At 38.0% G+C, this 15,782-nt stretch overlaps 1 protein-coding gene across 2 annotated transcripts in view; it reads left to right on the top strand.

The window, feature by feature from the left end:
* Positions 1-4,196: 4,196 nt before the first annotated feature.
* LOC145666389 (uncharacterized) overlaps positions 4,197-15,782 on the top strand; it is a 74,197-nt gene continuing 62,611 nt past the window's right edge. For both annotated transcript variants that reach the window (XM_081733586.1, XM_081733585.1), the window contains exon 1: positions 4,197-4,419. The gene's annotated coding sequence lies outside the window, so the exon portion shown is untranslated. The remainder of the gene's footprint in view (positions 4,420-15,782) is intronic.

Raw genomic sequence — 15,782 nt, 5'->3', positions numbered from 1 at the left:
AAATCTGGCAGACAGAATGATACTGAGACTGTGTTGAAATGACATGAAATTTTCAGTTTAACACCCCACGAATATGCCGTTTAGACTTAGGAATACGATGACATTGAGAAATCTGAATGATGATGATGATGAATGAAGAATTGGTGGGAGAAAACGGGAGTACCCCGAGAAAACTCACATTCACAATGTTGTCCACCACAAACTTACTTAGCCCGGGATCAAGCCAGGAGTATTGCCTACCAGATGTAAGCGATCTACCACTTTCGCACCGTGCCCTCCTCCACACTGTATTCTGAGTCCAAGTCAGAAAATAACCAAATTTTGCGGGACATTTTAACTTGATTCTATTACCATAACTAAGGAAAACATACGTCATAGAAAACATATTTAAGAAGAATCTGCACAGTGGTGGTATTAGCGGGTAGGTACGGGCCTACCAAAAAAAAATTGAAAAAATATATGAAACAGATACAATAAAGGGTAAATACATTTTCTACTATTTATATTAATATTAGATAATTATTTTACAAATAGCATTAACTACTACTGTAAAAGTGTTTTTCTACTGTTATTAACCAATCAAATGTGCAATAACAGACAAATCGAACCTAGCCAAAATTAAAATCCTAAAGCCGCCCCTTAATCTCTAGCTGTTTCCGTCTAGAAGCTTCGGAAATTCAAGGATTGAGGGACTTGGGAGTCAACTCAATAGTCGAAGACTTCCAGCAAATGTACTGTATTAACAGTGATTACAACAAGATCCAGATCACCTTTTTCCTCAGCACAGGATGAGCGAAGATTTAACTTGATGAATAACTTCATCACTGACTTCGTCATTGTTGTTCATCCACATCCACTGGTACCATGCAGCCGGTTCGCGACAACTGGTTGTTAAAATATCGCAGAACCGTTTGTTATACCCAGGCATAAACACACACACACACACCAGTGGTGCCCCCCTCATGTCCATGACGCACTCCCCTCAATTGTCTATCCGTAGGTGTTCTTCCATGAGAAAAAATCTTTTCGATTAATTTTTACGCCCCTTAAAACATATTTATATAGATTTTTAACCCCCCCAAATATTTCAATGACGCAGTTTGCGTCATAGCCCCCCTTTGTGGACACCCTTGCACACACACACACACACACACACACGCAAGACGTAGCCAGGAATGAAAAAAAGTCGCCCAAACTAATTAGTGAAAACACCTCTTTATTTTCCTGCTCGCTTGCATTGTTGTGAAAGCAAGCAACTTTGAATTATTTCAATTTAGTAGGCAGACAGAAATTTGAATACGAATTCCGGAATTTCGTCCGGAATACTTGGACCTGTGAGTGCATTGAATGTGATCGTATATAATGCCTATTATGTGTGCTACCTATTTGTATTTGTATGATTCCGATGTCTTCATCTGTTCCGGAGATGTCTTCGAAGTAATGTGTACGAAATATTGGTCTTTTCATCGATATCTAGAACAATTGCTTGTCTTGACCCTTACTGTCATTTCTCAAAACATGGCCGTTTCCTGGTGGGACACCCTATATATACATACGAGGCGTATACGAAAAGTAAGGACCATTTGATGTTTAAAAAAACAGACGTTCCTGCGGAACGGAATTTATTGCCAGAAATAGGTGCCTACGGAGCTACTTCACTTTTCCACATAATCACCATACCGTTCCAAACAATTTTCGTAACACTGCACCATCTTCCGTAAACTCTTTGAATAGAAGTTTGGATTGGAACCAGTTGGCTACGGCAGTCTTGAGATCCTTGTCGTTTTCAGTTGTCCACCAAACCACCGTTTCAAACGCAAGATAATCGTTGGGGAAAAGGTCGGGACTGTATGGAGGGTAGTCAAACAGATCCTAACGAAAATCTTGAATCTTCTTCTCGACTACGACAGCGCTATGAGGAAGCGCGTTGTCGTGAACGAGGATGATTCCGGACGACAGTTTCACGCGGCGTCGATTTTGAAAGGCACGTCGAACTTTGTTGAGCGTGTAGCACTACACATCAGCTGTAAATGTTGTCCCACGTTCCAAGAAATCAACCAACAGGACTCCCTTTGTTACCCCAAAAGACAGTAGCCATCAGTTTGCGACTCGAATGCGGGGATTGCTTAAACAATTTAGGCTTGAAGTAACCTGAATGGCGCCACTCCATGGACTGTTGTTCGATTCGGCGTTGGTATACGATATCCACGTCTCGTCGCCCGTCACAATGTGGGAAAAAGAATAATTTCCCTGTTGTCGATACCGACCCAAAAACTGTCGGGCACAGCACATTCGTTGGTCTTTGTGCTGGTCCGTTAGTATTTTCGGCATCCATCTTGCACTCAACTTATGAGATCCAAGCGTATCTGTGACAATCCTGTAGATGGTGGTTCGTGCAATGTGGGGAAAGTCCTGAGCCAGAGCGCTAATTGTCAATTGCTTATCACTTCGTAGTTTTGGTTTACTTGCTCCACGAGGTCATCCGTCTGAACATTTAGATCTGCTACTCCGGTCTTCATCGTTCACGTCGGTGCGACCATTTTAAAACTCGTAACACCATTTGCGAACCCTTCCTGCACTCATTACTGTAGGTTCATACACTAGGTACAATTCAAGATGGATATCAGCAACAGAAGTTTCCTTTGCAAGGAAAACACGTATCACACCGCGCACTTAACAACTACCAGGAGAAACAATTCTTGCGCCCATTCCGATCTGCCACTGACTCAAGACAACCACTGCAGTGGCTTCGTAAATAGTCCGTCATTGGCGCTGTGTGTTCCGGTCTACCCCCATTTTACTATACGTTGACAGCCCTTACTTTACAGAGACAGAGAGAACCGGTTGTAATAAAATTAGAATAGCACCACATCTCCAGTCTTACGTTTATCAAATCAAATGGACCACCAGTTGATCAGTTGATATCTAAAAAATGTGAACATATGACTTCAAAATCATCTGTTCAAATGACACTAAATCAAGAGTTTGTGTAACATCCTCCAGATACAAGTGGGTGGCGCGGTGGCTCAGTGGTAGAGCGTTCACCTCTGGTGCCTGGGGTCCTTGGTTCGATCTCAGCTCGCACCAAGTGAACTTTGTGGTGGATAAACACCATGTGCATGCGTTTTCTCGGGCTTCTCCCGTTTCCTCCCATTTTATTCATTTCACCATTTCATTAATTTCTCTTAAGGGAGAGGAGGTAGTAAGGGTTTCGAGTTTGAGGGGAGATGAAAGTCATGATAGTTGGTTTGGGGAAAGTACCCACCTATGGTTCTCGGAAGTACGTGGAATGATATAGGGCATATGTCGCAAAAGGAACAGTGTAATCCATAGAGGATAAAGGTGTCCATCAGGTACAAAAAAATCTAGAAAATTGAACAAATAAAAATGTTAGTAATGGAAGTATTACTTCTCATTCAATCCTCGTATATGTTGGATTGATAGGTAGAAAACAAGATTTTTCACTTTCTTACTACCACTTCTAATAATAATTTTACTTGGGTCTCCTTCAATTGGTCTTCGTAAAACTAGCGTACGCAGCATAAAAAAATGCTACAAGGAATAATAGCCATGACCCCGATTACCAATTTTGTGTTGACGCTAACCCTTATTGAATGACACCGTTAGAAAACGTGTTGTTGCGCAATATTGCAACAAAAATATTAACTGTTACTGAAGAAATGTACCAATATAGCTGATTTATCAGTCGATTAACTAATAATAAGTTCGAGTTTGTTTTCCACGTTAAGTTCTAGATGCAAATTTGATGTAGCCTGAGTCATGCACGTACGCAGAATTTTTTTCCGGGGGAGTTCCAAAGCTTTTCTGGTAGTCCAAATTCGATATAAAGATAAATTATATTAAAGTTTCTAAAATCGCCACTAGAATTAGACTAAATTTACAGAGTCGGGATTTCTGGAAGTCCGGATCTTTAAATTGTAATTTGCATTATTTACATTCTGATACATTAGGCATTTTTTTTTTTTTCATATGACGTTCAGAAGCTTTTAAAAAATCTTATTAGGAACTCTAGGAAGTATAGAAGTTTTGTGCAACGGAAACGGTAATCCATTCAAGAACATCTATTTTTAAAACGTTAGCTTTAAATGGTAACGCTAAGATTTTGGAGCAAGTTTTTACATGTATGTTTTTTTTTTTTACTTTTTTCTTTTTCTTTTACTGTAATGTGTCTTCACATGGACGTTCAGCTGAAAAACAAATGACATACGACGTGATTTCTGCGGTTGTGGGAAGTGTCATGTTTCATATCATATATTTTGATTTTTATTGGGATAATTAATATTACGTTTTGACTAAGGAAGTGATACATTTAAGTGCGCTTTCCTTGTGTTACTTTTCTCCATGTGTTGATGTGCGTTGAGGTGCAGTATATGTAGACCCCGTTCATTCGTTCTGAAGGTAAACAATAGGATTGAATGCTTGTAACTTTATGAATAAAATGTAAATATGTAGGTTAGAGTCAAATAAAATAAATTAGGTGTCCGATGGTTTGAGACATGATATATTAATTACAAGAGAAACAGCTGTTTATATCTAATATATTAATGTATTTGTACCAGATGTAGATCAAGCTGCGAGCAACTGTAAATATAGAAAAAAATATCTCTGCACAAATCGTAAATCAGTGCTTTTAGAGTTCGTATTAGCGACTTTTCATTTCTTCTAGATATGCTTGCGTGAGTTGATTGCCTCAAGACCTCGCTGGAAAATGTAGGGGGCGGAGAAAACAAATGAAAAGCATTTGAGTAACGCAGAAGGTTGGGGTGCCAAGGCCGTGCAGTTCCAGTTAGGTATATTTTGTTAGAATCATAACATTTACCACTTTCATACGCATTTGGGCATATTTTTGGGGCCTATTTTTAGCAGAAGGGGTCCAGCTCTTTTCTCTAAAAAATGTTACAATTTTCCTAATTTCTGTTCACTTTCGGTTAGTTTAGGGTAGGGTTGGTTAGTTTAAGTTAGGTTAGGTTAGTTTAGTTTATGTTATATTAGTGTAGGAGTCCCGCATAATTTTCTGAAAAAATGATAGAATTTCGCTTATTTTTACTAATACGTTAGTTTAGGTTAGTTCAGGTTAGCTTACGTTGGTTTATGTTAGGTTAGGTTAGATTTGGTTACGTTATGTTACGTCTAAGTACTTGCATCACTCATTTCTCATGTAAAAATTGTTTTTTTCCGTGCTTCTGAACCCATACCCCACTTTTGGAACTGGGGGGCCAGAAGGTTTTGCTTAAATTTCGTGCTATATTTTCTGTATTTTTTGATGGCTTAGGTAGGTTAGGTCAGGTTAGGATATTTGGATTTGGGGGGCCAGAATTCTTCGCTTAAAATTCGTACTTTCTTCCTATATTTTGTGTGTTTTTAATGGTTTAGGTTAGATTAGGGCAAGGTTCTAGAACACAGGTCCCCATTCCTACTAAGCTGTAATAAGGACAGAAAACAACTTGCCCTGCGGGGCTCTAACCCGCTCTCACTCGCTAACGCTCGCTCGCTTCTCTTCATTATTCTTATATAATTTTGTAAAACTCAATGCGGAAATATCACATTCAACGCACCGATTCGTCATCCTATACGACTACCACGCAGCTGAATCATCGAATCCTTCCATGTCTTGGTACTATATCAAGCATAACTTTACTGTCATTATTTCTTACCTCATTTCTGTAAATTTCCCTAATTTTTATAAAAAACAAAGGAGCAACTCTAAACTTAACCCTTTAACGCATTAGTGTGGCAGTTAGCCCCCAAACTTTCACATTCGTCACACTTAACAAAAAACGTTTCTGTAGGTCTCCTTTTATTACATCTGATAATATGACTAACTGAAGGTTCTGTATGTCTTGAAATTGTATTCTCACAAAGTCCAATAAATAAAATTTCTCCTTCAATTTTCTTCTGATATTGACACTACACCAGAGCGTCCACAATTGAATGAAAGGATGACAGTTTAGTCATCAAGTACTGATACTACATTAGAAGGAGTGGGAGACGTTTCGAAAACTTCCATGTTACTGACCACGACCTATAACACATGGCCACTCCACTTCACTTCCCTTTACCATGACTTTCTTATAAATTATACGTGATGCGTGATACAAAGGTCATTTTTAATTTAGCATTTCTACTTTATTATATATGCGAGACAAATGATCCCTATATATTACGAATACTTACACATTGGTTTCCCAAGATAACATCACATTTCATCCATAAATTGTATAAATTCATGTATATCTAAACTGGGATAGTGCCGCCAAGCCTTATATTGGACGCTGCTCGAAATTTTTATTGTGATACTCTAAGATACATTTACTTATACTTTATATTGAGTGATAATTTTATTAAAAGTTGTACCTGATTTATACCTGCCCCTGGTAGATCCTCAATTTTACCTATACCTTTTCAATATAAGGGGGCCGCGGTGGCTCAGTGGTAGAGCGTTCACCTCTGGTGCTTGGGGTTCCGGGTTCGATCCCAGCCCCCGCCAAGTGAACTTTGTGGTGGACAAACACCGTGTGCGTGGGTTTTCTCGGGGTTCTCCCGCTTCCTCCCACTTTCTTCATTCCACCATTTTCATTCATCACTCATCATCACCGTCTCCTTTAGCCTAACTGGCATAACCGTGGGACGTAAAACTCAAAGATTTCATTTCATTTCCTTTTCAATATAAAAAAGTTGTTTTAAATATTAAGTTATATGCCTAATAGAACATGAGTTTGTAAAGTTCGGACGTAGTTTGTAGATCCATAATTGAATTCATTATAGGTACTGATTAAGGATAGTCTGTCAAAAAATGATAATTTTACGGTTAAAATGAGTGAGTGCATATGAAAGAGGATTGTATAGGATATGAATTCTATTGTCGGAGGAATTTTTCGTATCTCATGTCTACAAGTGTAATGTTACAAATATAGATAGATCACAAATGCTATGCTTGCGTTAAAATGAATGAATGCATATGAGAAACGACTGTATAAATTACTAATTTTAGCGGTGGAATATTTCAACACAATCTAGGAAACGTGTATATTATGTTGGCAAGTATAGAGTTACAAGTGCTTTCACTTATGTGATTTTATGCGATATCAAGTGTATCTGCACTATCGTTTTTCATGCGGATACCTTCCGTCGCTGGCACGCTTTCTCCCTGCGGACAAACTACTGCACGGGCCCTGCTTCTGACTCGGTTAGATATCATTCTGCGGGCGTGGTGGATAAGTGGTAGAGCGTTCACCTCCGGTGCTTGGGGTCCCTGGTTTGATCCTAGCTCGCGCCGTGTGGACTTTGTGGTGGGCAAATACCGTGCTCGTGGTTTTCTCGGAGTTTTCTCGTTTCCTCCCACTTTCTTCATTCCACCATTTCACTTATCTCTCATCATCACCGTCTCCTTTAGCCTAACCGGCATAACCGTGGGACGTAAAACTTAAAGATTTCATGGATATCACTCTCGCATTTAGTGCGCAACTAGCACAAGTTAGTTTGTGTATTTTGCGTAAACGTTTATATGGCATACGTCCGGACGCATATATATGGCTGTAAGTGAAGTTCTCGCAAAGAGAATCTGCACCGATGAATGCAGCTTTCACCGGTACCCTAAGAGGAACTTTCTAAACGGTTACGAATGAATTCCCACGGTTACGAGTGAAGAGATTAGTGGCCCATGCAAGGGTGCGTCGGTGACGGTGGGTATGTCCTTAAACTAGGGCATTGGAAAAAAGTGCTTTACGTATTTCTTCTGTATATTTCAAAAAGCTAATGTCGCATATAAGAAGAAATTGAAAACTTAACTTGCACTGGGACATTGCTTTTACATAGCACTTCACTTCATTATGGCTTTCTTATGGCGTACTGTATGGTTAAGATTGGTAATTTTGTCTTACATTCTTGTACATTCTCAGAGTTGTCAGATGTAAGGTCCCAATATATTTTGATTACTTATACATTCCTCTTTCGAAATAACGTTAGGTATCTCCTGTAAGTTTCACAAATCTATAGATCCAAAAATAACAAAAACATCGTTTGTAAAACATTAGCGAACAACTTAAAACAAAAGAAGTACATGTGTGATGCTCGTTCTTTGAACTTCGCCCGTACCAAGTGTGTGTAATCTAATATCAACGATGGACACGATGGTTCAGTAGTAGAGCGTTGAAATTTGGTGCAAGGGATCCGTGACTCGATCCCAGCTCCTGTGAGCTTTTGATGGAAAAAACACCGTGTGGGTGGTTTTTTTTCAGTGTTATTCCGTTTCCTCCCAGTCTCATCATTCCAGCAATATCATCCATCGCATCATCACATTTGCCCTTTCCCACAATATGGCGTACACGATTCAGATGAAGCTTCTCCATGAAGCCCTGTTCCAGAATTCCTTCCCTGTAGACTTTTTCCCCTGAAATTATATTTAACCATATTCCTCCATTTCCTTGTTCGCACTCTTTCTCTCTTCCCGTCCACTTCCGTTGCCATCACTATTCTAACCACATAGTCGTTTCTTCTCATTAGATGACCCTACCATTGCTGTTTTCTTTCTCAAATCTTCTTACAAGGGGAAAAAAGACTTTTGGTAAATGAACTTCGGGGCCATCTTTCGCGAGGTAGTAGTGTTAATAATCCAAACTGGGAGAGCGTAATAGCCAGAAATAACAGAGAAAAACGTCTTAGTTTCCGACTTGCCGCATATATAATACGACGTGTTAAGTTATCAAGTGACTACGTAGCAGAATGAGGAGCATCTACACCTCACGTACAAAAATCCCGGGTTCGATTCCCGCTCGAGTCTCTTTTTTTTACTTTAACCAATAAAGTATCCATTTGTAACTAGAAGTAAAATATTAATTTACATATGTTTATAATGCATAAAACAATAGAAATGATCAAATCAGTTATAAAACCTTGCATCATCATCACCATCATCATAGCTATTCTGCCTTTATTGGCAGGTCACTTGCCGCAGCTGTGAAGCTTCCATGCTCCGCGGTCCTCCGCTAACCTCTTCGTCTTCGCATATGAACTTTCTGTTTTAATATCATCCATTAATTGTAGTGTCCTTCGCTCCCTCCCTCTCTTTCCCTCCATGATACCCTCTAGGACGTCCCTCATGATACAATCTCTTCTTAGGCAATGTTCCAAACAGTTTCTCTTCTTCTTCCTAATAAAACCTTGCAATAATGCATAAAACAATAGAAATGTTCAAATCAGTTGTAAAATCTTGCAATGTTCCATGTTAACTAGCAACAGAATGTAACCCACTCCCTAAATATAGTGATACCACGTTGTGTAAAAAATGTTCTTGACGCTTCGTGTCTATATCTGTGGACAGAGTGCGAATTACAAGGGAGATGAGCGGAAATCACCTTTGGTAAAACTGGAAGTATGCTATAACCAGGGACGTCATTTCAGACTACACTTGGGGGAGGGGGCAAGAGCACCACCGACATACTCACGTTTTGTACAAGTATATTTGTAGACAATGGATTAAAGTATAAGTGTTCCTCAAATTCTTCTGGGAGGGCAATTGCCTTCTCTTGCTCAAATAAATGACACCTGGCTACAACTGTCATACTTTCGTAATATATTGTCGTTTGAAATAACACCCCGTGGTAATAGCATACATCTAGTATTGCCAAAGGGGATTTCTCTTCACCCCCTTGCAATTAGCACACTATCCACAGATAGAAACGCGAAGCGTCAAGAATATTTTTTACACAACTGTGGTAACCATACTATAACTCGTGATATCAATATATTTACGAAATAGGTTACATTTTGTTGCTAGTTTGTAAGGACGATTCTTCGCCCTTACTGTGTATATTAATATTAAATTAATACTGAATTAAAATTATACAGTTTACATGTTTAAAAAGGTAAGTCTAGCTAGACGTATATATTCTATAGTATAATTAATAATTATCTTCATATACATATATATTGATAGGATAAAATATTATTTTAAATCTTATGCTTGTAATTGTATATATGCTTCGTTGTGTATTCTTGTTTTTTCTAGTTGCTTTAGTTCAAGTTTTTTTTTATATATAGCTTTTCTAGTATACGATGAGAATTCCAGAGGGTAAGGACGGTTACAAAAGATTTTCAAACGATTTTTTGCGGATTCTTTTTAGCGAAAATAAAAAAAAAACAGCATAAAAAGGATATGGTCACTCGAGGATATATAAGTGAAGGCGGCCATTGCATTGTGCGGGAGTTGGGAAGGAATCTTGTCTGTTAGAAGCCTCCCGTCGTTGGTCTAGGTCATTGCCTCGCCTGGAATTTTTTTAAAACTTTCCTATCTTTTAGGGATCGGTTTAAGTGCTGACCAAATAACGAAAAATTAAGTTCTCTGGGGCCTGAGTGATGGTTGTAGATTTTTCTTAATCATTTTTTTAAATAGGCTTTCTTGAGGGACTAACCTAAATGGTGGTTAGAGCAAGGGAGAAATTCCTTGGGTCTGAATGATGACCGTAGTTAGTATGGAAATTTAGTTTCAGATAGAAATAAGCTTGAGTGATAGCTTATAGCGATGAATGATTCCCGTAATCTTCTAGCTAGGAGAAAGTAGGATATTAAAAAACAACCTTTCTGAGGGAAACTTCATTAAGGTACAATTTTAGATTTTTTTTGTTAGGCCAGAGAAACCGAAGTAATGGTTTTCTCTTTGAAATGAATAACCCTCTTCGGACTGAGCGATGACCTTTGACATTTCTGGTTATTCTTTTTTTTTTTTTTTTTTTTTTTTTTTTTAGACGGAAGGTTGGAGGATAGGTATAGATAGGCCTTCCTGATAGATTTAGGGTAGGACTGAGCTGTGAAAAAATAACTGATCAGTGAAGTCTGATTAGAGAGTAATAGGATGTTGTGCTTGAGCTTCAAAATTAAGATACAGGGCTCCGAAGTTAAAGAGCCCTCAATAAAATTTTCTTCGCTAATTAAAAAATTCACTTCTTTATTCTGATTTAATTCCTAAATAAAGATTGTTCTTTACCCTTAATCTGGTTATTGAGAGGTATTCACCTAAGTGGGTTGGATTTTATTAATTATTAATTATGTTAGTGTTCCTACTAGTTATTATCTCCTAGAAAAGTCTGAAGAGACGTAAGTAGAAACCAGCGATAGATGTTAAAATTAAAAAGGTGAAAGGAAACACTACCTGAATTGGGGGCTCGTCCGGATTTTTAAATATTAGATGATAGATAACGACCCACCTCACAATAGCAAGTAGTAACAAGTATTTTGTTCAATAGCAGAAGTTTGTTATTAAGATCAGGCAGAGTAAAGAAAGTAACCATGACAAGTACAATAAGCTTAGAAGAGCTTAAGAGCGCTCTGGAGTTAGAAGAAACTGAGGAGGCTAATGTGGCCAATATACTAAAAGAGATTAGGAAATTAAGAAGTTCTAGTAATAGCGAGGGAACAAATGAAACAATTTGTAATTGTAGAAAGCCAGAGGAAGTGATAGATATTAAACTATCAACACCAACCTTTTCCGGTGAGAAGAATCGAATGTCCCTTTGAATTTCTCGATTGTCTCGAAGGATGGGCAAAACAGAAGAACGTGCCGGAGAAAGATATTTTGGACTTAGTACTTCTTAACTGTTACTGGAAAAACCAGGGCGTTGGTTTAAGTTCAGAAGGCCATTTGAAAACTATGCCGAATTCAAGCTTAGTTTTCAACAGGAACATTTCAGTTTTGATTATAATTCGGAGATTGAAAGTATGATATCAAATAAGCTTCAAAACCCGGATGAATCGTTAGCAAGGTTCATTAGTAGTGTGGCAATCCTGTTTTTGACACTCAAAGACCCACAGACGGAAAAAGAACAAATCTCAAAAATAATAGCAAAGTCCCACCCAAAATTTAGGCAATTTTTACATGGGAAGAATTTTAAATCGTTGAAACAACTTGAATAGAAATCATTAAGGATCCAATCCTATCTTCTAGGAAAATATAACTACATACAGCAGGTGAGTATTAAAAACTCGGATTATTCTTATGCTATTGCAGTCATCAATACTAGAGATAGAATAGAAAAATCAAACGCGGCCCAGATAGCAATTTCTGCCTTAGATCCGGCCAAAGTAAATAGGTCGGGTAATGAGAGAAATACACGGCAAATTAGTGAAAAAGAGGAAAAAAAGAGTGCAATGCTACGCTTGCAAGAAATACGATCATAAAACCTATGAATGTCCAGATAGGAAAAGGAAGGCAGGATAAAGCGATAACGTGACAGCCTCAGTTTTAGATAGAATAAATAGGGAAAAAGTTGAGCCCTATTTATTTGGATTTTTTTACAGGAGGAAGCATTGCACAGTGGTTCTTGTATTAGTTTATGTAATACTAAGATAGCAAACCAATGGAAAAAAAGCGGTGCTCATTACGAATCAAAACAGGTCAGCATACAGTTAGCAACGTAAGCGATTTAGAATCAGTAAAAATAATTCACAGGTGTTTGCACATAAACAAGCGCCGAGAGGGGAGAGAAAATATTTGTGACCAGAAAAAAAAGAAAGTGGGAGGGAAAATTCCGAAGCGAAAATAGTCACTGCACAAAGTCAGCCTAGCGGAACGAAAAGAAAAAAACATGGTTCTACGACAAGAGAGAGAAGAGCGAACGACCATAGAACGAGAGGGGGTGCTCAAGTCAGTAACCCTGAAGTAGGAGGGGTGAGTTCGGCGAACAGACCTAGAGTAGAAAAACGAGGTACACAAGGGAAAATTCACAATGGAAATACCGTTGCAAAAAACTTGACTATTTCTCGTCTTCGGCAGGGAAGAGGAAAGAAGCAAGAAAAACGTTTGTAAAGGAACCTTTAGTAAAATGTACGGTATTGTCAATAAATGACGTGATATACCTAGATATTGGTAGTTCTTTATCTTGCATAAGTCAGGAAACAGCAGAAAAATGGGTAGAAGCGGACAGGAAATTAAAAAAGGGTTCCATAGAAATTCTTTTAGCGTCAGGATCTGCAAGAACGAATGGCTCTATAACTGTAAATGTTAATTGTTATGGTCATACCGTTCGTCAAACCTTCCACGTGATTTCTGGTTTAAGTAAATCAAATCTGGTGGGGAGGGACTTTATTAAGAAAGCCGGAATCTCGATTCATTTAAAATCGGGTGGATGGTCAATAGATGATAATGAAACCCTAGTCTGTTTATTTGATAGGAGAGAAGCAATTCTTGAGATGAATGATAATAAATTGAATCTCGTGAATGAGGAGGAAACAGATGATCTAGGTAGCATGATTAGTAAAGTGAAATTAGACCCCCCTCTCATGGATCAGTTTATGGAAATAATAAATGAATACAGTTTGACGTCAGAGCACACGATAAAATTAAAGGATAAAACCCCTTTCACTTCGCGTTTGAAACCTATGTCAGAGAAAACGAGAAAAATTGTCAGAACTTCTCGATGATATGGAGAAACGAGGGATTATAAATAAAACTACATCTAGTTATATAAGTTGCCCTATTTTGCATAGAAAACGCAAGGGTTCGTTCAAGCTCATGCTCGACAGCAGGAGGCTAAATCTTGCTACAGAGAAAGAGCAACGAGTATACTGGGACTTTTTGAAGCTCTGAGTTGTCTGGGGAACAAGAAATTTTACCTCAAATTAGATCTCGCTTGTGCATACGCAAATTTGAGAATTGCGACGGGGTGTAAAAAATACACTGCATTTATTACTCATAAAGGAGTGTACATGTTCAAACGTGGGACGTATGGCCTCTGTGGCCTTCCAAATACTCTAAATAGATTAATGCACTTGGTTTTGGGAGAGTTATATGACACGAAAGTAATTTGTTACTATGATGATTTGGTGATATCCACAGAAACGAGAAAAGAAATGCTCGAACTTTTGAGAGAGGTCTTAAAACGATTTAAAGAGGCCAATTTGACAGTCAGTCCTTCGAAGGCGTTATTCATAACCATAAACATAAGTGGTCGAAAATCCAGCGGCTGTCTTGTCAAAACAACAGAGGAAAACGTAATAGCCGCTCTTCGTTGAACAGTTACAAGCTAGAAGCAAAAAGAAGTTTAAAAGAAATGCGTAGTTCTTTTTTTTCGTGTCCATGTGTCCTGATCAAGAACTAAAAACAAAAAGGAAGAAAAATGAATACATGTTTAACAGTCGAAAGAAAGATTAAAAGAAATACGTCGCTCTCCTGGAAGGAAAATTTGTATCAGTGTAGGAAGTCTCAGTTAGCTTTTTCTTTTTGTGTGATTACTATTTCTATTTTGATAACTACAGTCGGTTTGTCTATTCCTACAACGGTTACTTCTACATACAAATCTATTCTTGATGTCACACAAGTTGCGATTCCTGTCTATTTCTGATAGTTCAGATTACGTGACCGTGATTTACGACTCCTTTTCTTTCTGTTACTCTTTCGTGTAAAGTCTTGGTTCTGATTCCCTTTAAATTTCGTATTGTTTACGACCTGATCGTGTCTTTGCTTATTACAATAACCATAACCTCGTTTGTGCTTTTTCTCTCTGTTGTTTGCGGTAGTTCGTTATTTTCACTACTACTACTACTAGCGGTGTCATTACATTCAGAATAAGCAAAATCTTAGCATGTCTATTACGAGGTTGATTCAAAATATCGATCTCTATTTGGGACTCTGATGCTTGAGCTTCATGTTAATTAGGAATGCCTAAATCTACTTGAGGTTCGAATTCCGGTGTTTTGTTTTCGGCGCTTTCTATTTTTTGGTTATTTTCACGAAACGTGTCCCGTAAACCGTCTATCTTCTGACATAATTTGCTCTTTACCTCAGCAAAACTCTCTTTCATTTCTTTTCTATATTCCTCAACCGTCTCTTCGAAAAATAACTTTAGTTTCCGGATTATATCTGCCTCGGTGTATGTTATTTTGAACAAAATAAAATAAACTAATACTAAAACATATGATTAGCACCACTGAAAGAGATTTTTTTTTTCAAATTCCTGGTAATGAGCTGAAAGAGAAATGGTATATTAAAATATTGATATTATACGTATTCGAGCACCAACGGTCTCGATTCGGGTCGGTAGTTCGGGCGTAATTTATTTGTAACCATTCTTGGGTCTCAGTTCGGGCTGCCATTTATTTGTAATCGTCAAGTGTATGGAATCCCTGTTCGGGCGCCATTTATTTGTAAGAAGGGATTACAAAATTGTTTCCAAATTGCTCGTCGGTCTCAATGATGAGTTGAGCATTAGGCGCCGAGGGGTTCGAATGTCTCGTCTCGAAAACCGTTCTCGCCACAAAGCAATGTTGTAAATATATGTATATGGAAAAAAACAATGAAATACTTCTTTGTTCAGTTGCATGAGAAGGAAGCAATTCCCACCGAAGAAAGAACTTATTTGCGTCTCAGAATAAGGTATAAATCGAAAAAATAATGACTGTCTTTACGAAATATACAGAGCGTCCACAAAAATACTTCTATAACCTGGTAGCGGTTATAGCACAACATTTCAAATTAGCGCGTCATACTAATTCAGTTTTCCCGTCAAAATAGGGAAGTTAAAAGTTGAAATATAATCAAGAAGTTTCAACAGTAAAAATGCATATTAAACTGTGATTTTACTTCGAATACGTCAGTCGAAAGTTTTTACCTATATTGCTTTTGATAATGGTTTTTTTACAGAAAAATCTTCGCCGTATAGCCACAGAATGATGTCTTCAAACAGGATAATACAGCGAAAATATTTAAATCGCAGAATTGAAAACTTTCAGTTTGAACATTTCACAAACTTACATACCGTATTTCTTCAAAT

The sequence above is a fragment of the Thermobia domestica genome, chromosome 12 (assembly GCF_964235325.1).
Source record: "Thermobia domestica chromosome 12, izTheDome1.hap1.1, whole genome shotgun sequence".
In the NCBI taxonomy this organism is placed as follows: domain Eukaryota; kingdom Metazoa; phylum Arthropoda; class Insecta; order Zygentoma; family Lepismatidae; genus Thermobia; species Thermobia domestica.
This window is presented reverse-complemented; position numbering and strand designations above follow the sequence as displayed.